This window comes from Nipponia nippon, unplaced genomic scaffold (genome assembly GCF_047370975.1).
Source record: "Nipponia nippon isolate SJK-2023a ecotype South Korea unplaced genomic scaffold, ASM4737097v1 scaffold_5, whole genome shotgun sequence".
NCBI classification, from domain to species: domain Eukaryota; kingdom Metazoa; phylum Chordata; class Aves; order Pelecaniformes; family Threskiornithidae; genus Nipponia; species Nipponia nippon.
The window spans coordinates 61395469-61422021 of record NW_028262369.1 but is presented as its reverse complement, the minus strand read 5'-3'; the positions used below and the strand labels follow the sequence as shown (position 1 = coordinate 61422021).

General features: G+C 42.7%; 1 protein-coding gene across 3 annotated transcripts in view; it reads right to left on the bottom strand.

The window, feature by feature from the left end:
- Window positions 1-26553, bottom strand: part of IKZF2 (IKAROS family zinc finger 2) — a 114781-nt gene that overhangs the window by 52624 nt on the left and 35604 nt on the right. Inside the window, exon 2 of one of the 3 annotated variants that reach the window (XM_087733257.1) lies at window positions 12004-12133. The exons of the other annotated variants lie outside the window; for them this stretch is intronic. The gene's annotated coding sequence lies outside the window, so the exon portion shown is untranslated. The remainder of the gene's footprint in view (window positions 1-12003; window positions 12134-26553) is intronic. 3 annotated transcript variants of the gene reach the window in all.

The following is a 26553-nucleotide window of genomic DNA, read 5'->3' as shown; positions in this document are numbered from 1 at the left end:
TCACATAAATGGGATGCTGCCAAGGCAAACAGGTCTGAAGCAAGACCTACACTGCTGGCTTATGTATATTTGCAAATGAAATAAGTGCAGCTGAAAATCTTTCATATCTGCTTGGTTAGACTGACGGGCTCACCACTGATTTCTGTGATCCTCAGGTCACAGGACAAACCTCCCCTAACTAGCCAGAGCTTGTGGGATCAGCAAATCTTTAAAGAAAATGAATGCATCAGGCTTTTTCACATAGGGGTGTTGGTGCAGGGGTGTTTTAATCACTGTACACCCCCATTTCAATGCTTCAATGGTTAGTCGAAACTGCTGAAAGACCTGTCCCAGAGTCACACTCTTCATCCACACTGTCAGCTAGAAGGCAAGCCCACGTGTCTGCTTTTCTAAGCCTTGATCCTGCTGAGGGGTTTAAAAAGGAGGTGATTCAGCCTTCATATCTAAGCAGTCTTTGACCTCTGTACTAAGGCCATTAGCACGAGTGCTGGTGACAGCAGTGGACCCGGAGTGCAACTGTGTGCCCTGGGCCCAGCCAGTGTCTCTGAACCCCAGCCAGGCATGCTCCAGAGCAGCCACCCAAGGGGACTCTGTCCGGGAACCCAACGAGAGAGTTAGGAGTAAATGTGTCTGATCACTGTGAGGCATCACAGTTTCAAACAGCAGGCGTGGAAATGTCAGAAGAACAAGCCCTACTACTTAGACTTCCTCCTTCCCCAGAATTTACAGTTAAAGAAAACACAAGGTTCAGAAACTGATATTGATATTGCAGCTCTAAATCATTGCTGTTACTCCTAGGTAAAGCATAATGAACGGGGCAAAGGCACCAGAGACCAAACAACAGTAAGATGTTGCTTTTTAATCATAAAATTGCTGAAACACATTTTTCACTATTCATCAAGGCGCTAATGGGAGCTAAGGCATGAAAGTACTATTATGGCAAATCCCATCCAGAGCAAGGACAAAGTCAGATCAGATCACAGCAGACTAGTATCAGCACAGGCACCATCACTGAAATGGTCTGGAACTACAAAATATTTGAGCGCTTCATTTATAGATGGGATTTGATATTTTTGTTGCCAGAGAGATGCATTTATTATTTAAAAAAAGAAACAACACCACAGACTGAGAGCTTGACCATGACCTGGCCCCAACTGGTTGCCCGGGGGCAGCACACAGCTGTGCTGGCCTGGGCGCAGGATGGCTGTCCCCACGCACACCCAGTGTGGTGGAAGAGCACAGTCCCCTGGGGATGACTCTCTGCTCCACAGTGCCAACCCTGGTACCAACAGCATGCACAGGGAAATGCATGGATGAAAGCAACCTCTTGCTGGCCGTGAAAAAGATGCTTCTTCTGCAAGGCCGCCACCACTCCAAGAAGGGGAGGAAGAAAGGCAGAAACAGGTCAACAGGAGCCCGCTTGCATGGCAAGCATAAAGGGGCCTGCCCCACCATGGCAGCAAGAGAAGCAATGGGATGCTTGCGCAGATCCCAAGGTATGGTGGGTGGCACAGCCATCGCCAGCCTCGTGACCAGGAGGATGCACCCTCGGTGGAGGGGCTGAGCAGAAAGGAGGGAGGGTGGGAGCTCTGCCAGCTCCATGGGCTGGCAGGGAGAAAGATGAAGTCCTAGTCCCACCTCCCTGTGGAAAGCACGTGTTGGTGACTTATGGACAGCCCATTTTAAGAACTAACGAATGGCAGTTCCCTCTAATAATAGCAGCCTTTTGGGGTATTCAGCAAGTCTGAGAATGAAGTCCGAATAAATGGTTTGCTGTCTTCAAGAGCAGGATTTAATACACTTGGCCACACAAGTAGCTAGAGTAGAGCCAGAAATAGTGCCCTGCGCTCCTCACCTAAAACCCTGGGTTTCTGCCACAATCCTGCACACTCTCCACGCACAGTAATGCACAAAGTAACCAAAAAAACTCATACCAATTGTGTATATTTATACATACTCACAAGAGAGATAGAAAGCCTTGTATCTTGTGTGTCTTCTTACGTATATAAATTTTTGTCTCTCTTCCTCTGACATTGAATAATAAACACTTGACTGTAATAAGTGCTGAGCACCATGAGTTCCTATTCAAGTCTGTAGACCTCTGCCTGCTCAGTACGTATGAAAGCAAGGGGCTGCAAGAGCTTACAAATTGGAAGATCACTTACTTTATCTTGCCCTAGCGTTTCCTTCTGCTGAATGATGGCTTTCATCCAACAGGATAAACAGCACAACAAAACAGAGCGAGCCGTTTGCTGAAATGCAACCTCCCCAAACACACAGTGCTCCACAACTTCTGCAAACGTAGCTCACAAAGCCCAAGTAATTAATGTTGCATCTTTCATAATATCCCAGCTATTCTGCAAAGTTGTGCAGGCTGTTTACTCTTCTTACTTCCATCACCTTCACACACAGAACACCATCATTGCCATTTTCAGAAACCCTCCGCTAACTCTTGTTGCTGCAGGAAGGTTTCCTTCAGCTGGGACTAGTCGCAGGTCTCCAAGGAGGGGTGCACTGGTGCAGCAGGGATCTCCTCAGCTCATTGCGAGGGCTTTGCTAATCAAGTCATCTCCGCTGCCTTACATCACACTGGTGTATATATTAGGCTCGTGTGGTAGCCTGCATACAAACAGGTGCTTAAATTGTGTATAGTTTGTTTTCTCTGTTCTCAGCCAGGCTTTGAAGCTACAGTCATGTTGTGTCACTCTTTGCTTTCACCTACAGCCACAAACTCAGAGAGCATAATGAACCCTGCTACAAAGAAAAAAGAAATGTTCAAGGGATGTTTATGGCTATCCTACATCGTACGCGAGTCTCCACATCAAATTTCACCCTGGGTTCCCTTGCCTTTCTTGTTCACATGCTTGCTAAAAGTGGCAGGCTTTCTCATTCCTTGGCAAAGCAAAGCATAAATAAGTAAATGGAAAAAAAAAAATTAAGTTTTTGGCACTTTTACTAAAAATCACAACAAAAGAGATAGCAGGGTAATCCAGCTTGCTGCAAAAGCATGAACTTGAAGTCAAACCATTTCTCTCCAGTTAATACAAGTTCCTTCCATTTTTTTCCCAGTCCAGCACAACCCCTCACGGGAAAAAAAGAGACAAGCAGCCACAAAAGCTTCTACCTATGAACACGAAGGTAATGGCACGTATTCACCAGACCACACAACAATGTTTCTTTTTTTTTTTTTTTTTTTTTTTTTTTTTCTCCCCAGAGCACCAACCAGCTGATCCTGAATCACACTTTATCCTGAGTGGCCAAATTGAATACAATTATTGTTAATGTCTCATAAGTGCTAATCAAACTGCAATTCCCTGTTAAACAGCATTTTGGCAAGTTTTCAGTACCAAAATATTTCCTTCACCCACAAATTAGTGTAGTTACAAACCAGAAGTTGGAAGATCCGCCTAAGAAAAACATTCCTAGTATATCACCCTCTGTCATGGAGATTTGTTTCCCTCAAAAGTGACATCTGGGGGAAAAAAAAAAGCCTCCTGTCTTGCTGAGAGATTTCATCCCCAGGTGGGGTGTAAATTAAAGCACTGGTCATTTTCTTCTTAAGCAAGCAAGCTAGAGTGCAGTTCTCACTACAGAACAAAATTACTTCTGTCCAACATACCAGGGAGCAAGCAGCAGGACTGTGCTCCTCTGTCTCCTCCACTGTCTGCTGTCCTAGGTCGTTGCTTATTTTATCTGTGGCCTTGGAAAACCAGGCTGGCCACTGTCACCAAGGGTTTGTGGTCTCCAGCTAGAGGTTAGCCTTTCCTGGCAGCAACCGTGCACCACCAGCCTCTTCCTGCTGCCCCCGGAGCAGCAGAAAAAGCAAGCCTGATCCCTCAAGCCCTTCCGCACCTCTTCCCTCATCTCTCTTCTCTCGCCAGCAGGAAACGAAGCTTTGGCCCAGCTTCAGATACTCATCCTTGAAGAGGCAAAATTCAAATCTGCCGCCCCCGAAGAGCCTTGGGGTGGCTCTGTGGGCGAACACAGCAAAGGACATTTGCAGCTAATGGGGACACAACGTGCTCTCCAACCCGTCTTCTGATAGAGGGGGGCAGGCGGTGCATTAGCTCTCCTGGAGTCTGCTGCAGACTCACTGTCCAGAACACAATATAATGCAATATTCAATGCCTGGATAATGTGTCTGTCTTTACCCCAGAACGCAAAGAAATTAAGAAATTGTTACTTCCCTCTGGAAAATGAGACCGAGCTCTAACTGCCACAGCACAGCGACAGGCAGCTACAGCACAACCTTCTGCATATCGTCTTGTCAATGGTCAGTGACACCATCTATTTTAATCATGAACTTCTCCTAGGCAGTAGATTAATGACATTGCTAATTGGCAGCTAAAGACAAATAGAAAATGACCCAGCTTCTCACATGTTTTGAACCTGGGTACCTAGTTCTTACACATCACAAGACTCAGATGTGGAGCATTTCTATACTATTAAATGCCCTGTTTCTATACTATTAAGAGCACTCAGTAACGGTGAGTGGAATACACTTAATTTTAAGAGCTGGTGTGGCAAACCGACAAGCGTTTTGTAAAATAAAGGGCAGCGGGGGGAAGCAGGAGGGAGAACTCTTCCATCTTGACAGATTTTGAAAATTCAAGGTAAGGAAAGCCAAAAGCTGGAAACAATGAGCTCTGACTCTTGTTCAATCTAAGAGCACTCTGGTAGCAAAAAGGGTCCTTAAAGAGAGTGTTTACACCACTCCAAAAGTATACTGAGACTTTAATGCATGTTTAAACATACTTTCCTCCTAGAATACTATAAAGGGGTTTTACTGAAAAGAAAACTTCATCTTTGAGTTCTTGTAACTGGTAGAATTTGGGTCTTAATTAATGAGGCTTTTCACATCCATTTTGGCTTAATCGTGAGCCATTAAATGTGTAAATAAGGAAGCACAGACAAATCTTCCCTTTTTAAAAAGGCACTCGTACAAAGGGTGTGAATGCCAGCGGTGCAGCGGCAGAAGCAAGGGAGGAATCTGGTCTGTTGTTGTCTTGTAGCCACAAAGCACCTGGCAAACAGGTTGACATTAAAAAGCAAAATTAACTGGAAATTATATTTCATTCCTGAGAAACAAACAGGCCTCCCTTTCTCCTTGTACTGTGCTGGTGCCAAGCAGGTATCGCTCCAAAGCTGCATAGGTGTGATGCTGAGGAATAAGGAGAGTCAGGTCTGCTCAAGGCACTGGCAGCACATCTGCTGCTTTGGGGTAGATAACTGTGATCTCCAGCAGAAAGGAAGATATCTCTTAAATGACACCTGTGGGCAGCACTGCCCTAACAACACTGTAATGGAAAATGTTTCAGTTTGGGGTTAGAAAAGCGTGTTTCAAGGGAGCCAGTTCTGCTTTCACAGTATATTGAGGCTTTCTGGAGGCTTAGAGAGAAGTGAAGCTGTATCTGGATGGAACAAATGAGGATAAACGTCACCTGCAAAGAACGGGGAATTACCCAACTCCTTTCTCGAGTCAAGTGACAAAAGCCCAGGCAGTGCCTCTCACATTAAACATGGACATCCCCGATGCTGGGTGTTGAATTTGTTTACTGCAAGCTGCCAAAGATTTAGCTTTTGGCCACTGAACCAGTGGGAATCTTAGATGGTGACATAATGTTGTCACAGTGACCTCAGCAGGTTTATGTCCATTCGTAACAGTTGAATCAAACCAAATATTTCATAACCAATATAAAGAAGAAGGAGGGAAAGGAAAGATTTAGAAGCATTGTGCCAAGTCCTTTTCTGCATGCCACAAACGGGATTCTTCAAGCCCACATGGAAGTGGTTAATACACCAGAAATTCAGTGAGAAATGATCAGCTTATTTAGGCATCCCTAGAAATTTTTAGTTTCCACATTGAAGAATCTCAGTTTAAGCCTGCTACCTCTGAATTAAATTTAAACTCTCACTAAATGCAACAGAATACTTATTTCTTATCTTCTGGAGGTGGTGTGTGCAGTAAGTGTAGACTAACAGGTCTGTTACACCCAAGTTTAGTTTAAATTAGGATGTGGTTGTATCACTAAGCCAAGCTTCAGTCAGGTTTTAGCTGATACAAACCACGGTTGCCATCCTCTCATTCCCCACCTCTTCCATCCTTTGTACTCGCGTCAGTGCTCATGGAACTGGGTGGTAAACGAATCTGGTTGAAAACTAACCTTCCTGAGAAAAATCAACCATTTTCAGCTGGATCGAGCCCCTGACCAGGCATACTGTGCCATCCCAAGAACCAACTTTGGCTGATGTGGAGCAGCACCTTGGATATCACTGCATGCTTTCAGTAGCAATGGTTCTAAAATACCAGGCGGCTTTTCCCAGCTCAGCTGTCCATGGCCAGGAACACAAGGAATGAGGACTGCAGCACTGAAACCTGTGGAACAACTTTTATGCTCAAATGGCTATACAAGCTTATACAAATACTAAACTGAAAAGACCACAGTTGTACTTGGAAGGGCTCTGATTTAAGCACACAGCATCCCAGCAAGTGCAGCATTAAGACCTGAAATTTCTTTTCTATCACAGGACCAAATTCTGATGGTTTCAATGATTTTTTGAGACACATTCAGTGAGAACTCTGCTGAAGTCCAAAGGCTGAGATGCTGAGTAAGGAGTATCTTGGTATAAGTAAGGATGGCGGTATCTAGACCAGAATTTGCCCCAGATGCCCAGCCTTTAGGCATGGCTGTTTGCTCACCACAAGTCACCCATGCTGCATACCTCCATTTGGCATGAGTAAAAACTAGTAATTGAATATATGTGATTGCTCAGTGTCGCAAGATTCCTCTCCAGAAGGACCTCAGGCCAAATTTCACCCACAAATGCATCTATGCAACTTGTACTTACACAACTGAGAGTCATGTATTCATATCCCAGGGTAGGAAAAGCACTCCTGATGACCCATCCTCCCCCTCCTTTGTTGCCTGTGCTTACAAAGTAATTATGGTGCAACAAGTATTGTGCTTAACATAATACAAGGTTTCTGCCGATTCCCTATAGGTGTAAGGAAGAACTTCCTCACCTCCATGCCCCCCTTATCCATTTGCAATATCAGAACGTGGCCCCTGAGAAAGATGAGTGGAACGCAGTGGTACTCAGCTCCTAGGTGCTGTCTCCTCTACTGATGCTCAAGCTAAGCCAGTTATTAGGCTTGGACTCATGGATTTTTCCTCAAGGTCAAATTAGGAGCAATTTTTGGATACCTGTTTATTTGTTCTGCTACTTTTGGGGCTGTTTTGATTGGGTGAGAAGAAGTAAGGTTTTCCTTTTTCCTCTCCTTTTTCTGTTGCGTGAAACATGCTTTTCTAGGCAAATGTCATCTAGCAAACTTTCTGCCTTTACGCAGCACCTGATCAGCCCTTGTGACCCCCTACTCTCTCCTGCCCCATACTGTAATCACTAAGACTTTCTGCCTCTGTCTTAATGACTTTACGCTTGTTACAGACGGGCAGGTGATGTTGCAGGGGCTGTGGTGCATAGCAGGTGTTCTCCAGGGCCCCTTTTCATTGTAAACTTTTATTTCACAGTTACCATGAACTGCGGGAGGCAGGGTTCGGTGATGTGGGTGGTCTTTCACAGCCCCTTCCCTTGCCTATCTAAAGCAAGTCTCTTACTCTCTGCAGCATGTACATTAAATACCATCAGTCTCCTCTCCTACCACAGCTCTTTTTACTTCAGTAGAGTTATTTCTGATGTGCACTGGAAAGCAGAGAGAGGAGGAAAAATAAAATCAGGCTCAGTCCTGTAGTGAAACACTCTGTCTCTCAAAACATTAAGACCATGAACACCTTTTTATTTTTAAGACCGGTTCAAATTCTAGTAAGGAAGCAGAAGAAACATATACTCATTGAGCAATGATACAACATTCACCTCTAAGTGGATTTTCTAAGAGGCTGCTGAAAGCTCTATATGGTACCCAAAACTAGAAGTTTGTAATGGAAAATGCTGACAAACTACAGCTATATATGGATCATCTCTTATAAACAAAAATAAAGTGATTTATAACATGCACTTAAAATGACCAAAACCTCATTGCTCACTCATTGTCATCTCTGCTTCTTAAAAAGTGCATGACTTCCTAAAATGCTTTCCAACGTACGCAAAGAGTAGTAATTATAACAGTAGTGATTATTTCATTTATAAGGAACTTTCCATTAGGGATCTGCACTGTATTTGAAAATATACCCGACAGAGTTGTTTGAAGCCAATGGAATGACTTCCCTGGGTCTGGACCAGGTACTTTGCTTCATTTTCTGGCATTTTTACCCCTAGAGATATTATTTTAAATAAGTGAAAGGCTTTCATTACAAGTTCCACCTTTGGATCATTCACAGCTTTCAGGAAAAGGTGTATTTCTTTTTAATTATATAAACTCTAAATCATCTTAATGCAACCTACCCTAGCCATGTCCTCCTCCTTTAAAGGAGGCAGCTTCCCTGACTCATCAACCCATGGAAAATTATAGGATAAGCACCTGCCACAAAAATATTTTCTGTCTTTGTCATTACATTGTAAAAAGGAGATTAACAATAAAACCTGTTTCATTTATTTATTTGAGTCAAAGCCTTGTCTGCACCCTTGGAGGCAGGTGGCTGATGCAAAGCAATGGGCAGGTCCCCAGGTACAGGACCATCTGCAGCCCTGGATCACTGCAAATGTCTGAGCGTAGGGACTTCTCACCATGCACTTCACAGTCATTGCCGTGCTGGACTCCACCGTGATTAAATGAAAAAAAGGGAAAGCAGTTTTGTCTAACCACAGTATGACTGCATAAAGTTGAAGGAAAACTCTCAAAAGCCAGTGTCTTTGTAAATGCCGAGTTCTGTCAGCACTGTGCTGCTTTGAGACATGTATTTTTACTGGAGACAGCTGAAAAAGTGTATTTCCCTTACATTTTTTTTTTTCTTTACTGATTTCAGATGGCCAATGGGGACCGGGATTTGGGGATCTGGGATCTAGAGAGACTCACTCAGAGACCCCGGCAGTATTGAATTCAGCACATTAAGACAGGACTTAGAGCACAAAAATTCACCTACATCTGAAGACACACATGAAAGGGCTACTCTGAGAACCAGACACTGACAGTGTAAGGAAGGCAGAATCTGGTTTAGTCCCTTAACTTTTCCAAATTTACAGGACAGAACAGTTTATAATAATTTTCCACTTTTGGAAGTCACTTCAAGAATCTAAATCTGTTTAAACCCAAAATTTAATATACTAAAAATGTGGGGAGGGTATCTCTGTTGCCTCCTTCCCACAACTTAAAACACACCAGCTATTAAAGCAGCAAGATATTTAAATGACTATTCATTCTGATTTTTTTTTTTTAAAGCAGTGCTAGGCTTTCACCTGTATCATTATTATGTAGGCAGTGACAGATGGCAATGGAAAAATATAAAATAACTCTTAGAGTATTAACTTTTTTTCAGTACCGTATGTGTCAGATTCTTTAGCATAAATAAATGGCATTACACAGTCTCATTAAATCTATACATCTGTGTAGTAACTTGCAATTTATGGATATTTTCTGACACAATGTTCAAACCAACAGGTTTAGCTCACATGTTTCTTTTCTCACCATGCCATCTCCAAGTCACTAGAAAAGCAAACAAAAGCAAAACCCTACAGTAAATACTCCTGAAGAATTCTATGAGAAGATTTGCTATTCATCATCTACACATATTTAAGGGAATGAGAAGGGAAGAGGGTGGTGGGATCATGGAAGAAAGGGGCTGGAGGGAGTTGGCAAGTAAAACAGATAATTAGGTACCTAAAAATTTACATATCTAACAAGTAAAGAATGTTTCCTTAAGTTAGATTAAAACAATAAGAATGGCGACACACACACACATTTTCTCATATCAACCACTTAAACACCAAAAGCACCCACCACATTTTCACCACAGTACCCAAAAGCGCTGAGCAGATCCCCCCATCGACTGTTCAAACAAGAAGGGATTAGGGATTGCAGGACCAAACCTCAGCCTGAAACATTTCATACTGCCGAGGAGGTCGTATGATACGCCATCACCAAACAAGCTGAAAGATGCTCGAAGTGGCTTTGAGCACCACTCGGTATTATTCCAGAAGAGTCAAGAAGATGGAGACATAACAGATTCATAGACTGAAGCACCTGATACTTCCTCAGGAGATATGTGCAGCCCTGTCCCGAACACATCCCATAAACTCAGCTACTCTGTGGAAACCGCACGTTCAACCACCACATACAGCTGTGCACACAGCCTCTCTGATGGACGGCAAAACTATTTCATTTGTTTGTCTTCTGTTAGCTGTAAAGCAGCGTGTGTCCTTTGTTTTATTAACGGGCTGAGGCTGGGCAGCCTCAGAAAGGTCCTTGTTTGCCTTGTTCTAGCTTCTGCAGCCCAGGATACATGGGGAGAGCAGGGACACTGCTCCTCCTGGGGCACAGGGCCCTGAGAAAGGCGGGATGGGAGGAAAGGGCTGGCTTGTGTACTTGTGCATACAAACCTACTCCTGGGAGCACTCCCAGGCCCACCTTCATTCTTCCTTGAGCAGGAGCAGGGCAGCTGCGGGGACCTCTCCCAGTTAAAAAGTCTCTTTTTGGGCAACAAGTTGTCTTTGGGAGCCCTCCCTTTAGCACAACAGCCCGCTGGTCCAGGCTGGTGGAACAGGATGCAGCACCACTCACTGTTACTAAACATTCATTAAAGATGTCAACAAAAGATAAAAATCCATAAACATAGCCACAGGGACAGTCAAAGAACAAGCACCTGCCACGGAGGAGTACAGCAGCCCTGCACCTTCATTCCTGATTGCTGTGCTTCAAAAGGTACCTCCTTTTTTAATACCCACGATAATACCTTTGGACATGTTCTCCAAAGACCTCCAGCGGATCTGGAAGACTGTTAATACCTCCAAAATATCACAGAGTATCAAGAAACACTCCTGCCTAAACATCAAGTCACATCTTACAGATAAACTCACCTCACGTACATGACACATTCCTATTGGAAAGCTTAAATTTGGCATTAGCAGCAACTTCTGCACATCAACCTTTTTGTCTCCTTGGGTAAAGGATCTGTTGGAAGCTATTTACGTACTGGCTCTTTTCCTCTAGGAGGAGCTGGTATCTCTGCCTAAAATTAAGATTGCTTGACACTTCCTACGATGAAGCCCTGTTTTTTACTTGCTTATCACTTTGCCAAAAACAATTTAGGCTGAAATTTGTAGGCAATATTTTAATGTTTTTTTGTGTGAAACTGCAAATCAAAACAGTTCAACTGGCTCTGACAAAGAGATCGGAGAAAACACCACCACTGGTTATTAGCGTTCAAGTAAGGTGATCCATGACCGGCCAAACTAACGAAGCTTGCTTTTCTATGGATTTGTAGCCACGGTCTGTTTCGAGCCTTCTTTCCTTGCAGTAAGCCCAATTGGGGTACCTGCTGCCAAACAGAACGAATAATATCTGAGTTCCACTCCCCTTTCCCCTCACTAACAAAGGCCAGCAATCCCAAGAGATCCTCTGACCATGCCCCAAATTTCATCTCATGGGTACACTCCTTCTATTGTATCAGTTCAAGAAAATTGAGACCCAGAGACACGAAAAATCACTGATATGCCTTTCTTTGTTTTTGAGGATGGGTCATGTGCATTTAAAAATCATTACTCACTGCAATGAAAAGAAGAGAGGGAAAAAAAACAAAGGGAAAGAATTTGGCATCCTAAGAGCCTCACTAAAGCTCTTTAAAGTGCATAATTCCATCACTGTACTGTACATAGCACACAATCTCTGAGGGGTAATTATCCATGGATTGGAAGCCAGTGTGAATATACACACAGTCAGTCAATATGATGTTGTGCTTGCTGCTGCTGCTTCTCTTTTTTCTTTTTTTTTTTTTTAAATCAATTTTAATTGTTGTGGATCTATTTCTGCTAATAAAAGAGAGTGAACCGATTCTGGTCGGATAGATTTCTGGATACGGAAAATGAGTGAGCAAAACATGTGAGAGTACTTACTGTATTACCAGAAATATTTATAAATGGCTCTTCTCTCCCTCAGCTGGCAGAATATCAAAGCACTGAGGAAACAGCATGGATGGCTTCTGAAGGGATGGAGAAAGCAAAAGTCCACTCTTTCATCATCAACCTGGGAAGGCAATGCCACAGAGCTCCAGCAGAAGTCCAGACTGGAACTGCTCTAACAGCAACACCTCCCCTCTTGTCAAAGGGCTAACGCTATTCTGAGTGCAAACTGTATTAGAAAGGATCACAAATGAGTCTCTACAGGGAATATATACTGTATCTACTGGGTTATGACAACATACGAACTGGAGGCCCAAGGTTTTTTGTAATTCACATGTGATTCTCAGGACTGTCAGTCATTCCACCTGAGGACAATCATATTCTCTGAAGGCTTGATGCCTACGTACACCAAGACCAATCTAGACTCTTTGGGCTTGACAGCAGTGTAGCCTTCTCTATAAAACACAGCACTATCACAACGCATTAGGTGTATTTAGATCAGCAAAATAAAAACGTGGCGACAAGCACATTTTCAAGAGGCACACAGAAAGTCATCCATATCCTTATGTGAAAACTTGGTTGAGAAAGAAAGGATTCTGCATCACGAGCTCCTGCAAACAGGGTTACTGCAGAGGTACACACACAGAGCTATGCCGGGATGCAGATTCCTGGCATCGACATGTGCTTTTGCATAACTTATACCTGCACACAGACTAATGAGGCTTTCTAGAATTGGATTAACCAAATACACACTCTGAACTTTGTCTAACACCATGATTTGTTTCCACGTATCCCACCTGCGTTAATGCAAAGGCACACAGGCCAATTGTGGCCTGCAGATTTACCTGGGGGTAGAAGAGCACCCAGTTGGGCTGCTGTGCTCCCAGCTGTCCCTGTGCACAGCCAGGCGCTGGCAGTGACGGCCAGGCTGCGGGAGTGTCCCAAGCCTGCTGTTCGTTCCCCTCGGTGGAGAGCTACAACAAGGCGCACCAATTCCCAAGTTAGCTTGTACATGTGAAAACGCCTTGGGGGTCCTGATTCAGTGCAATACTTAAGCAATCACTGATCTTTAACATTGAAGTCAACAGGACTTTGGTACATACATAGGTAATTACATTAATTCATCACTGGGCTGAGCAAGCATGTTCCAGCTCACAAAAGCAATGAAAGGACAACGTGCAGGAAGAACGAAAAGCCTTCAGGAAAGGATTAGCAGTGTCACAAGTTAAACATCTCCTCCCTGATGTCATACAGGATCGGGTCAACCGGGCAGACAAGTCAGAACGCTGTAGCATGAAGTCAGAAATGGTAACAGCCTGCTCAGACTACTGCCTATAGTACCATTTCAGATAACAAACAGAGAATACTAACGTACAATAAGCAATAGTTTAATAGCTCTTCTGTATAGAAGAGGTAGAGATTTTTCAGTGTTTAACTGCACATCATTTCTATTCCAGATCTCCTACTTGGCTGTTTTAACTTACATAGAAGATTTAAGTGTAAGAAATAACAATAAACTTCTCGCTGTAATCAACCTCTGAAACCCTGCAACTCTTGCTTTACAGTTCTAAAAATCATAACCTAGGAAGGCTCTAACCTAATAGCGATATGCTGCCGTTAACAGTCTACTGAATTACAACAAACTATGTAGATGTACCTGAGCAACAACTCTGCCCCACTATCTTAAAAATAGGTAACAGGGGTTTGGTGGCAATATGAACACATTTCAGTTATACAGTACTAAGTAGCCTGCCACTAGTTATGACCAATCATGGTCTTTTAAAAAAAATAAAATTTAAAAAAGCATTATTTTAAAAAATTGTCTTAATCCACACTAAATATACAAGTTCCTCAGATGATTATGTCTTCTCCTAGAATTTACAGTAGGTCATTTGAGTACCCTTGCTCACAGCAAGCAGAAAGTAGTTCAGCACCTGCTGAAATAATTGCCAAGCAAGGAAGAGATAAAGATATAAAACAAATTTATTGGCTGTCTAGCAGACTTTACATCCAATTTTGTCTTGTCACATTCTCATCAAGTGCATGTATCCGCACAATTCTAGTTGCAAAGGTTACGATCAGAACCGTGTCAGATTCAACTACCCTGGTGCCAAATTTGATCTGAGGGGTTCAGGAAGGCAGTATATGCATACTCCCAGGTAGGACATATAATTTTATATATCACACGCGATGCTTCATTTATCTGCTTTCATGTGCGTAGTGGATCCATTGATTTCCTTTAATGTTCCCGAACATTCATAACCACCATTATTCGTGCATATATGCTCAACAGTCTTTGCGGAAAGTGACTTGTTCATATAAGCAATGCCGTGTTACTACTCTGTTGTCCAGTTTCTGGCTTGGGGCTTTGGGATCATTGGCTTCCTTAAAGATATAATCAACAGGGGATTCTCACTCTCGGGTAAGAATAAAGCATCTACCATGAGGCAGAGCCCGAGATGCTTAAAGCTTGGAGATTTATTTTAGGCAGCTGCACCCCACACACACAGAGGCACAATATTCCAGTCTCCAACTTTCAGTTCTGGTGGGAGACATAAGGAAAAAGAAGTTTTTGCAGTGACTACTGAAGACAAAAAGAAAGGAATAAGCATATGGATCAAACAAACAGAAACGTTTCATTTGCTGTGAAAATAATTTGAGTTGACTCAAGACCTTTATTTGAGTAAAAAGAAAATAAAACATTTCTGAAGTTGTATAACCGCCCCCTTTCAAGCGCTGGCCCTTTTGAGCTGAAACACATCATTTTGAAACAAACATGGAAATGTTTTCTACTTTCAAACATCAAAAGCCATTGCAGTGTTGCTGAAGCGTTTTCTCCCCCAACATTTTCATCTAACTTGACTCAAATTTCATTCTGGTCCCGCTCACAAGCTGCCTTTTTCGGCAAATTTATTACTTGTCATTTCCACCTAGCGGTTTCCACAGCAAGCTCGTTCCCAGCAGGCTGTAAGGATGCAAACCAGTCTTGAGCTAGTCTTCTGCATCAGGAACGAAGGAAGCACTGAACTCCTTTAAACCAAAGAATTTCTGAAACAGGCGTTGTTTAAAACGAAATAAATAAATTTTAAAAAATCTTAAAAATAAAACAGCAAATGTTTGAAACCTCTGTATGTCCTTAATTGTATGATGGCATAGTTACATAGTATTTTGGAGAGTGAAACAGCTGTGCCTCCTATCCCTTTCTTCAGCACAGATGCTCAGTTCAGAAGCCTTCACTGTGTTCCCGGCTGCCTAGCCACAGCTGGGATGTAGGAACCCTGCAGTCCTTACACCTCCCGGTCGTGGGTCCTGGTGCCATACCCTCTGCTGTGCCTGGAATTGATCCAGCTGAAAAATAACCTGAGGTGGAAAGGGGTTTGCTGATAGAAGTATGAGCCTGGGAACAAATGGAAAGGGGGAATAGTGCCTGTGTGAGTAGTGCTGTCCTCAAACACAAGCCACAGGCTCCTCAAGGACCCAGCTGTCATCTCCTGCATGCACCTTCTGCGTACCATGAGTTACAAGTCTGGGTTCAGCTCCAGTTCTGCTCCCAAACACAGGTGAGATCAGGGAAGTCAGCATGAGGCTGCCATAGATACTCCAGTGCCTAGCTGAATTTATAGAAGTCCCTCACTTCTCTGGGCCCTAAACTTCCACTCAAAATCAGTTAAGGCACTTTCATAAATCTTGCTTGGCATCTACTTGCATCCTTACGCGCCTAAACACACATTTAAACAGGAATCTAAATCTCTTTGCAACTCAGTTCATCTACAAAATAGAGGTTGTAATTCTTTATCTTACGGGGGTTCAGTGACAATAAATTGATTAATGTTGGAGATTAATGTTCATGTGCTAAAGTCAATGGAACCAGAAACAAATCCTAATTCAGTGTAAGTGGTGTACACTGCTTACAGGAACCCCAGCATTTTTAAAGCCAGTGCCTTCTCTATCAGGGACAAGATACATCTGCTCACAAAGAAACCTGAACAATTTTCACTCCGTATATTTTGGCTCAAGCTAGTAGTAGCAGCCTGCCTTTTTTATGAGCCCTTCAGAAAAAAATATCTCTGTACATCCTTTAAGTTCTCTACTGTTGGGTTCAATGAAATTGATGCAGAAAAACTTGGAACGTAAATTCAGGCGACAACTGAAGTTTAACACAGGCTGCAAGCAAAAGAAAGGCAGGCAGGACTTTGCATATGTTTGCACAAAAGAGAAATTGTTCAAGTGAGTGGGAAGAAATTTCTAATGCTAATGTCTTATAACATGACCCCATGCCAGTTCAGATGTCTTTCACAAAGACCACATCACGTGCTGTTGATTCCATCACTCATTATTTCTAATGTTAGAAGGAAAGTATGGCCGGATACTGTGCTAAGATGGAAAATTAGTTTGTGTCACTACAGTATGTATATACTGCAAACAGAATATATTGTGTCACTACAGTATGTATATACTGCAAACAGAATATATTGATTAAAAAAAAATTAGGTTCTGGATATTAAATTAAGGCCAAATATGTCATTAAGAGTAATTTGGAATTAAAAAGTAACTACATCTGCTAAAATAATATATACTTGAAGAGACATGGAACAAAATCCTATCTAATATTTAATACATTTTATTCTCTCCCTCTGTAACCACAGTGTATGATAGTGCTGGCTTTAAAGAAGGGTTTCATTATACAGAAAATGTCAAGGCTGTCATTGAGAAAGTCATGAAGGCGAGGTAGACCCCGACTCAAGCAGAGGGAAGAACCCTACCCCTTTCGGGGTCTACAGCGACACTTCGAGCACTCGCTCAGGTTGACTGAGCCCAAGCTCTCCATGGCACTGCTACAGCCTCTACCTTCTAAGCTGGCAAGGGTGTGGATCACGCATCTGTTTTCATCAGAAATTCCATCTGGATTTTAGAAATCTTCTCAATTTAGATCTCATCAAGACTTGCACACATCTGCAGAGAGCTTTGATTTCTAGACACCAAAGGCTTCCAGCGGGAAAAAAGCTGCTCTGAATAGTTTCCCACCCACTCTCGCAGCAAGACTGATAACAGTACATTTCTGCCTGTGCTTTCGGATGGAAAAAGTACACACGTATATATGTACACACATGTGCTTCTGCTGGTGAAGCTATGCTCTCTTCTTAGTTTGGGTTTGGATATCCCTGCTTGAAAAATATCACAGCATCCTGAACTCATCAGAACACTGTCTGCCCTAGAGCCTAGCACCACAGGTTTTAATGAGCAAATGCCTATCTATGCTGATAGCGTTTGTTGCTACCCTATCTTCACCTGCTGGCTGGAGAATTTAGGTGCAGGAAAACATGGATGTCAGCTGGATACCAAATATCATTGGCCACTGGCAAGTCAAGCAAACGGCAGGACTGAACGGAATGGATTTGACCCAGAGGTTTGCAGTCTTTCAAAATACTACACGTGACCATTCCTTAAATAGATTAGATGACACATTCTCAGCCAAACACAAACCAGAAAATGGGATGGTTATCCTCCTATTTGCTCTCTTTTTGGAAAAAAGGAAGGGCAAACTTTCAACCTTCTTAAAAAGGCAGTGAGCATTCTGCATTCTTGACCTTTCACTTGCAGAGGGAATGCTGATTTCTTGCTGAGCTATGGCTCTGATCATCCTTGCCAAAGCTAAGATGTACACGAGCTGGCTTACCCTTGTTTCTACTGGCTGCTGGAGCACGCCAAAGAGACTGTGTACCCTACTGCCGTAAGCACCGAGCCAAGCAACGTGATACTTCTCAGAACCTTATATAGCACTTTAAGAGCTGTATAGAGGAGCTCAAAACAGGATGACATAGAGGGCAGCAGTGCAGGGAAGTTGAGAAATGTCTTCTAGTTTTGCTGTCAAGCAGATCAAATGGTCAGTTCTAAAGTGGGGCACGATAAACTCCCTAAATTTTTTAGAGTCAAAAGTTAGTTGAAAGACTAGAATAACACAGAGTAGGAGGGGAAAGTGGATGTGATCACCCACAGACAAAAAAAGAAGGTTTATTCAAGCATTGCAGTATGACAATCACGCATTGCAAATGCCCCAGTGAAGTGAAAATTTGCAGTCAGTACTGGAGGCCTGAGGTTTCAGCATTCACAAGGTAAGTCAGCTAACTGAAGCACTCTGGGAGCTGCATTTGGCTGTGTCATTTCTCCCAGTAAGCCCAACAGGAAACATTTGTGCTGAACTACTACTTCTAAATACCCATGTTGCTGTATGAACAGACTTACTACTACCCCTTCCATCAGAGCTGTGCCTACAGATCCCGAACGGTGCCAGGGTCCCTTCCTGTCCAGTGCTCTGTTTTACCCAGAGCAAGGAAAGGGTACAACAGCAGAAAGTCAGGAGGTCTGTGCCTGCAGTGCCCACTATCCTGTTATTTAGTGTAGTGCCAAATACATGCCATAGTCCTACGATTCTAATTTTACTTCTGAATGAATAAAAAGGCATCACAGTTTCATTTTAGGATCATTGCGGCATAGATCTGGGGTACTCTCTACCAGTATCAGCACAGACAGACTGTATCTTCAGGCCTGAGGAGAAGAGAATTCAGCCCAAGATGTTAAAGGGTTATTTTAAGGAATGCTTTTTTTTCCCCCCTTTCTCTCTCTCTCTCTCTCCATTTGTTTGTTTTGGAATTGATACCAGGAAAAAAAAAAAAAAAAATGTAACTAGGAAACAGAATACATAACTGCCTAAGGTGATGTACAAGAAGTTTCTTCGCATTCTCTGACTTTTTCCTGGTTAAAACCAGTTTGCCTGGGGATGGGCCAGCTCGGTTTCGGCTTCTCCTGCTTTCCCAGCATTCCACACACTAACATGACCTTCATTAACTCAACACAGCAACTGGATCCAGCTAACAAAATCCAACACATGTAGGCACTTGTCCCCCTCGTCCTCAAGGGTAGAGAAACAAGGATACAGTTGTTCCAAAACTGGCCTTGCCATTTCCAATCCTTGTCCTCACACAACAGATGCTATCAAGACTGCTCGTTGCTGGTCAAAGGCTGCAGCAGCTTCTCTGCACCCCTTCTGCTCACTGGATTAACACCCAGTTGCTCTCTTAAGGAACTGTGGATTTAGGGAGGAAGCTTCATGAAAAATAGTTTACAACAAATGATAAATAACTAGTAGCCGGCTCTATACTTGTGTTGGCTGGGTGTCAGGGTATTTGTTATTGAGAATATGGACTTGTCCCAATTTAAAAAAAAAAAAAAAAAACAACAACAAAGAAACCCAACCAAGTAGCAACAGAAAACCTCCGAACTGTAGCAATCTGGACACAGTTAGACAGATTAGGGGGTGTGGGGGAGGGAATCAGCTAGTCAGCCTGCAAAACTACATATCTGGAGATGCAACAGAGATAGTGGAGAATGCACTGAAGATAACAGACTGGCCTCATATTTCATTATTTATTCAAACTTTTTTTTTTTTAGTGGAATTTCTGCTGAAAACATGAAAAGTCCAGTAGCTATCGGCAGCAGAAAGCAGGACACTTATAAGCTAAAAGAGAACGAAAAAAGAAAAACACAACAACAACAAAAAAAAAAACCCTCTCTCTCTCTGTATCATTCACACTCAGGACCAACACTCACGAGCCCAGACTCGGCAGCGGCAGGTCTTACATACTGCCTTCAATAAAACTATTTTTCTGAATTTACAGGTTAGCGAACAAGAGACGCTTCAGACCTATAACTCCAAAATTGGAATCTGCACCTCACCTAGAGCAGAGAACTACAGTACATAGAGGGACTGCATTATTTTATTGACTATGCTGTTTCTCAGGCTGTACTATTACTTGTGACAACCTTACAAATGCTAAATTGGATCTTAATCCACAAAGGCTCCTTCAGTGAAACCAGCCCTTTGCAAAGCGGCTGTGCTGTCTAGCTACAGACACAGAGGCAGACACTTAAGCCTTGCTCTAGATGAAGCCTAAAGCCATTCTGAATCAATTCAGCTGTAAATAGATATCTGCTTTATCCGAGACAGAGAACCAAAGGCAGCTGGGTGTGATGCCAGTCGTCAGTTCCTTGAGGAGACAAAAACCGGCACACCTCCTACTCAGCAGCAATGTAAGAACAAGGAAGACCCTTGACATAAGGGTTAACACTTTCCAGACTGGGACCCTTTCCCCCAGTCCTTCTTAAAAATGACAGAAAACTCCATAAAGTCCACAGACTAAATAACCAGAATGGAAACAGACAACGGGAGATGGTGGAGGAGTAAGCCTGAGTGAAGCATTACGTAAGGAGTGATAGGGTTTTAGTGGGATTGGTTAGTTTAGTTTGTCATATCAGCAAAGTAAGCAAAGTGAAAGTGTTTCATATTTATGAAGTTCAATAGATACTTCTCAGGACTTTGCTCCTTGGTAAGGATTCCAGGAACCACAGTAATACCAGAAGGAATAAAAAGTATCATCAAGCTTGTACAGCAGTTGCTATGTCTCTGTTACTTGAGCAAACGGAGAAGTCTGTCATTTTTATCCCCAGTTTAATCTCAGACGTAATCATCTGGTGGTGCATGTATTTAACCAAACTCCTCATTAGAGTGCATATGAGTTCCACTAACAGACAGCACCCTGGATGATGCTACAAAGATCATTACTGTTATGAGCATATAGTATATCAAAACAACCACTGTATTTAAAGTAACCAACATAAGAGATGTCCTCGCCATACTCAAATTCCAGAATGGTTTTGTGCGTGCATTCCCATATGTCTTTGTCCTTCCCCATGGTGAGTTTAACTATCACCTCACCATTCACTGCTGCAAGGGCAAATTTATGCCACCTAGTTTTACACATCTAACAGCTAGTTAGCCAAGTCCCAGCTAGCACTGTCTAGGTTCCCTGTGAAGTCAATCCAAATAAATAAGCATCTCCAGAGGGCAAATAATTTCATCCCACCTGTTGTGTGAGATGATTTCTGGAGGAGCCTACAGAATAAGATGAAATGACTAGTTTGGACTAGATATCCAGCTTCTGCAAGGCTGAAGCTTCTCAAAATGAACTCCATGTGGACAGGACTATACAGTGCAGAACTCCACAGATCCTTCCACAGAAGTCAGGAATTTTTATCAGCCATTTCAGCTGAAACCATTTTTTACTAAGACAAGTCCTAAATCATCTTCAGAGCAAGTCATCCTCACTAGATATCAAGCAAAGGTGGACCATATTGCTATGCCTTCCCAACTTCAGGGGGCATGCTCAGATTGTCCACCACCACCTCCGTTCTACTTTGTTGCCTGTTTTGTCCCTTCAAAAAATCCTAAATGGACATGGCTTACCCATGCCTTCATTTCCATGTTTTCCATGTGATGTTGGAGTCAGGTTCTTGCAATATTATAAGCTCTGCTTGAATTTGAGAAAGTTTTAGTCAGAGTATTTTATGTTACTGGAAGTTCTTATACCAAATTCCTTTTTACAGATCACAAATAAATTCTTCCGTAATTAATTACGGAAGAAAATCTTGTACTTATTTTAATTACTTCATTGATTCTTGGAAAAAGAAATACAAACTCAAACAGGGAAAGATAACGTGCACTTGTCTTTCACATACAGTCAAAGTCCTTCCAATGATGCTGGTTTTATTAATACCCAAGATGTACTCTTCTGCTCTACAGTGGTAAAAACTAGACCCTTTTCTTTCCCCTGTTCCCATAAAAGAAGCAACTAGAGAGAAACAGCAGGAGCGAAAAGACATGGAGAGACACACTCACCTATGAAAGCTTTCATATACTACAACTTTGCAACGAGGTTACAAGCATTCAAGCAAAGCATCATATGGTGAGACAGAACCTACCATTAAGTCACTGTGAAACAATGAAAGGAAAACTACCAATAACAAAAGGGGTAGGATGGTGTGAGAAGTCCAGAGTCAGGTAGGATTCGGACACATTAAGAGGCTGTTATGATCTCCTAGTCTGCCCTCTCTACCCACAGAGCTTCTATCAATGCCTGCACAGAAGCCACAGCTTGTTGGCTGTTACCTTTCCCTAAACCACTGACGCTTTTTCTCTGTGGGTGCCAGAGGCAGGTAGCTCAAAGGTTTCTATCAACTTGTTTCAATCTCTTGTAAACGACAGGCACATTACATACACAGCTCTTCTGAGGACAGTCCTGAACTCTAATGGTGTGACTGATGTAATTAACTCAGGATTCATAACAAGCGTGTTGTGATCCGCCCTGAAAATACCGGGACATGTGGCTGCACTTGGCTGTCCACCATGCTAAGTCTTCCTTCCCATCAAGCTTCCAGCCAGGACGCTAAGCAAGGCCAGGTTTAATCCCAGGTTATGAGCATGTATGAGAGCATACCCCTGGAAAAGAGCAGATTAATAGAAGCTGGAGTTCCTCCTAATTCCACAAGTATTGCTAGGGCAGAAGTTCTGCAAGCTGACTCACATAGTTCCCCACCCTCCCTGAAAGAAGCAATCTTGTTGAAGAGATCTATAAACTTAAACAGAAAAGAAACCCTACGGGTTTTCTCAAAGGGAAAAAAAAGAAAAAAACAGAAAAAAAGGCCCTGAAGAAGCACACCAAGAATTTAGCTACACTTGGATATTTTCTAGGACTTTTTTTTTTTTTTTAAATAATGGAGAAAAGTAACTACTTTCTTAAATTTAAAAAAAAATAAAAAAATCTTATTTTTCTAAGTAATTTTTTTATAAAAGCCAGTCAGTGCTCAAGAGAGTTGTACCGGCTATGTTCTAAACCAGATCTGCAACATAAAAATTAGAAATTAAAAAATCCTCTCCCAGAAAACACTGTGTTTTGGCTTTGTTTTTTAAACTCTGCCTTTTCACAGCTCCAGGTTTTCTCACGATTTTTGCAGCACAGCCTGGTCACATATAACTCAACCAGAAGAACAGGCAGTGCATAGCCTGCAGAAGCAGGGATATGAGAACAAGCAGGCAAGGGATGAGGGTCCTATCCTCTCCCTGTTGCCAGCAACACTGCTGCTGGAACCAGCATGGCAACACCATGCAAGCCTGGGTCCTGATCTGAGGGACGGAAAAAATAATCACTTCTTCCTACAGTGAAACTGTGAAGGATCAACAGGTTTTCTGTGCTATTTAAGGGGGAAAAAAGTGACTATTTGGCTTATATTAAGAAGGCTGCTCTCAGGTTAGAGATTGTTCTAATAGGCATTATCACCAGTTGGTTTGAGTTCTTTGGTTGCTGCCTGAGTAGAGCTGGAAAACAGATTTGAACTCCCTGCAATAAATTATTGACTGCTATGACTCTCAGGAAGCCCAAGGTGTGGTCCTTGCTGGCAGGTGTGAGGGTGTTTGTTTGCCAGCCTTTCCCCCAACTGGAGGAAAGGTGCTCATAAAGTAAAACTGCAGAAGAAAAGCAAAAGGCGAGAGCCAGGATTCCCCCACGTGACTTTTTGGTGTTCAGTGGACATGCACATTTTGACCACGTTGAACAACCGAAGTATACATCAGAGCACAAAGGTACCCCACGCCAGAAAACTGGAGTTTATATTGGTCTGTGTTAAAAAGCATGGAGACAGCCGACCTTTGCTACGTCTCCTTCTTCAGAGCCACAGGTAAACACGATGAGGAACGCAGAAAGCACAGATCACGCATGCACCACACAGACCAACCGCAGGGTAAATAAGGACAGACCACTGCTGTCTATCAGACCACTGTTAATAGCCACTAAAGGATATTCATGTCCTGTTCAATGATGTTTCTGAAGATTCAGGTGGGATTTAATTAACTGTTCTGCCCAACACCCATCCTGGGACGCAGGCAGGGAAACGTCCTTACCCCTTTCCTTTCAGAAGGGAGAAAAATGAAACAGAAAGGTGAATAAGCTTGCTTAAGTCTGCCCCACGAGCCAGAACGAGATTTCACCACCTCCTGCCTCTCAACTCAGTTTTTGTTCCTGCAGACCACACCACCTCTCAGATCTGCTCCAGGTGAGCAGATAACACACATGTACTTCATACCACAGAGGAGGAAAAGTCATAGCAAAAAATGACTCAAGGATTCAAAGGTTTGGTGTGATTTATAACTAAGCTTCCTGGGAACAGTGGAAGCTGATTATATTCGAAAGTGAGTAGGTAAAAGCATAAAATTACGACTGGAGCTAAGGCACTGTGCTAAGCGTGGCAACCTGACTGCAAACAGCAATTCCTTTTGCACTTCTCCAGTGCCCTCAGAAGCCTTCAGACACAGGGCAATTTGGATTTCATTCATGAATCCCTGATACTACACCCAGTTAACATCTCAGCACCCTTTCCCCACATTTTTCCTCTTTGTGCACCAAAGGATTAGTTATAAATTTCAGGGGGAAAAAAAAAAAAAATCTTTATCAATGGTATCATTCCTTAGGGCACTGCCAGTACAAGAATCCAAGGGATGTAAAATTAAATGCTTGTGTCCTTAAACCTTGTAAAGTGTATTTCCTAGGGGGTTTGGTTGCTGAAAGGGTCAAATGACACCAGGCTGTTCAGAGTTATTCTTCGTGGGTGTTTCTGTCATTCTGACCTCCTCTTCTAAAACACAACTGCTAATTCCTCCTAGTTAGAAATAGGAAATTTTAATAAACCAGCCAGTTCTACCTCATATCATTATAAAGTAATGCCCCTTGGTATCTCCCAGTTGTAAAAAGCTGGACTTTAAAATAAATCTTGGGCTCTGGAAACAGAAAGATATCATGCCTAGACTTAGAGCAGATGGAACAGTACAAATATTCCAAGGTGAAATGCTCTATGGCCAGAGGCTCTGAAAAAGAGCACGCTTAACCTAAAAGCCCTGAAGTTACAGGCTAATTTCAGTACTTGGTGAATCTTAAAATAAAGCCTTCATGTAAGCCTTTTTAGGATTGTGGCCCTCATTTGTTTCTAACTGAAGAAATGAAAACTATCATTATATAGCTCTGGAAAAGGCTTATTCCCAAATAGATCCTATTTACAGGCCAAATTCTACCCTCCCATGTTTACATGCAACTCCCATAAAAAAATTAAATACTGTCCCCTGAAGATCATGAGATCGTGCAAATACACACAGGCTCCCAAGCATGCTCAACCTGGCCAGAGCCAACTTTACAAAGGTTCCTCTAAGACAGCATCTGTCGCTCCTTTGCTCTCCCGGGTACCTGTGCCATGGCTGCAGTGCCCGCGGGCTCCCCTGGGCTGCAGGCAGGGTCGATACCCAAAGCGTGCTAAGTCTGTGCTGCTGGGGTGCAGCGCTGGCCCTCCCTACACACAAGCTATTTTAGAGCCAGGCCAGGTAAATCTGCAGAAGCTGCATTCACACCTCAGACCACACCAGAAATGTACTTTAAGGGCAGCAGAGAGACCCTGAATTCTTTTGAAAAATTAGCCCTTAATGGTCTAATTTCAAAGACAAACTTTCTCACCTATTGCAGACCTGACAAATTGACGGTCACAGAAAAAAGAGTTTCCATAGATATAAGAAAGGTGCTGAGTTTTAGCTTAAGAGTTAAGACTTTCAAGATCATAAGTGTTTTCCCCATCTCCTTGAAAGCAGCACCTCAGACATACCTTGGTGGGCCAACATAGGTGAAACCAAAAGAGCATGTCAAATTTTTAAATCAAAATCACCACCTTTCAGGATGACGGATTGCAGCGTTTCTTGTTGAACATCATTTTCAGTTTCTTTTGATAAAAAAATACATTTGTTTTTTTTTTTTTTTAATGCTCTGTGTGTGTAAGCAAATCTGCCTGGCAGCCCCCTCTCCACGGTGCTGCTGAATTTTGATTGCGTGGGGAAGATGGGATGGCTGTTAACCTCTGTATCGTTGGGTCAGCATCACAACAACATGCTCCTCCGATAATCCTACACCTCCTGTCGGAGCATTCCTCTACCTCCGCTTGTTTTTCCAAGTTTAATTAAAATCTACCACAATTTTTTCCCATCTGCTCTGAGAGGTTGAGCACCTCTGCCTCATTTCTGCTTCTGGAAAGCAGCAGGAACGGAGGGGTTAACGCTCTGTATTCAGAACAAAAACCACAACGCTGAGGCAGATCTGCACTCATCCAATCCATTCCCTGACAAAACTTGTTGCTAGTCCTGTCTGCACCATCCTAGATCTCCCAGGTTTCACTGGCCTCTAGCCAAAAGTGTCGTTTTACTCTCATAATGAAGGAGGCCAGAAGGATTTATCTTTCCCAACCTCTCCCTACATTATGTCCATCCCTGCAGAGCAATCTTCTTGTTTTTCCACATTTTCTTGCAGTCTGAAACCCTCCCAAGGGCATATCCCCAAGGATCTGCTGAGATGGAGGGCTTCTCAGCTTACAGCTTCTGCCTACAATGCTGTATTTAGCCCATTAAAAATCCCAATAAGGTTACACATAAAAGCTCCTTCCAAGTTTTGGCCCTGACACTTCACTCCTCGCCTTCTAAATCAAGTTATGCCTTATTTGAAAACCTTTAGAAATTGTTTGGAGGAGTGAATGACCTATTCTGAGTCTTTAAAATTAGATCAAAAGTATAAAGTTGCTTCCTCCCAAGCCACTGTATTACTAAACAAGGAAACGGTCACACAATAA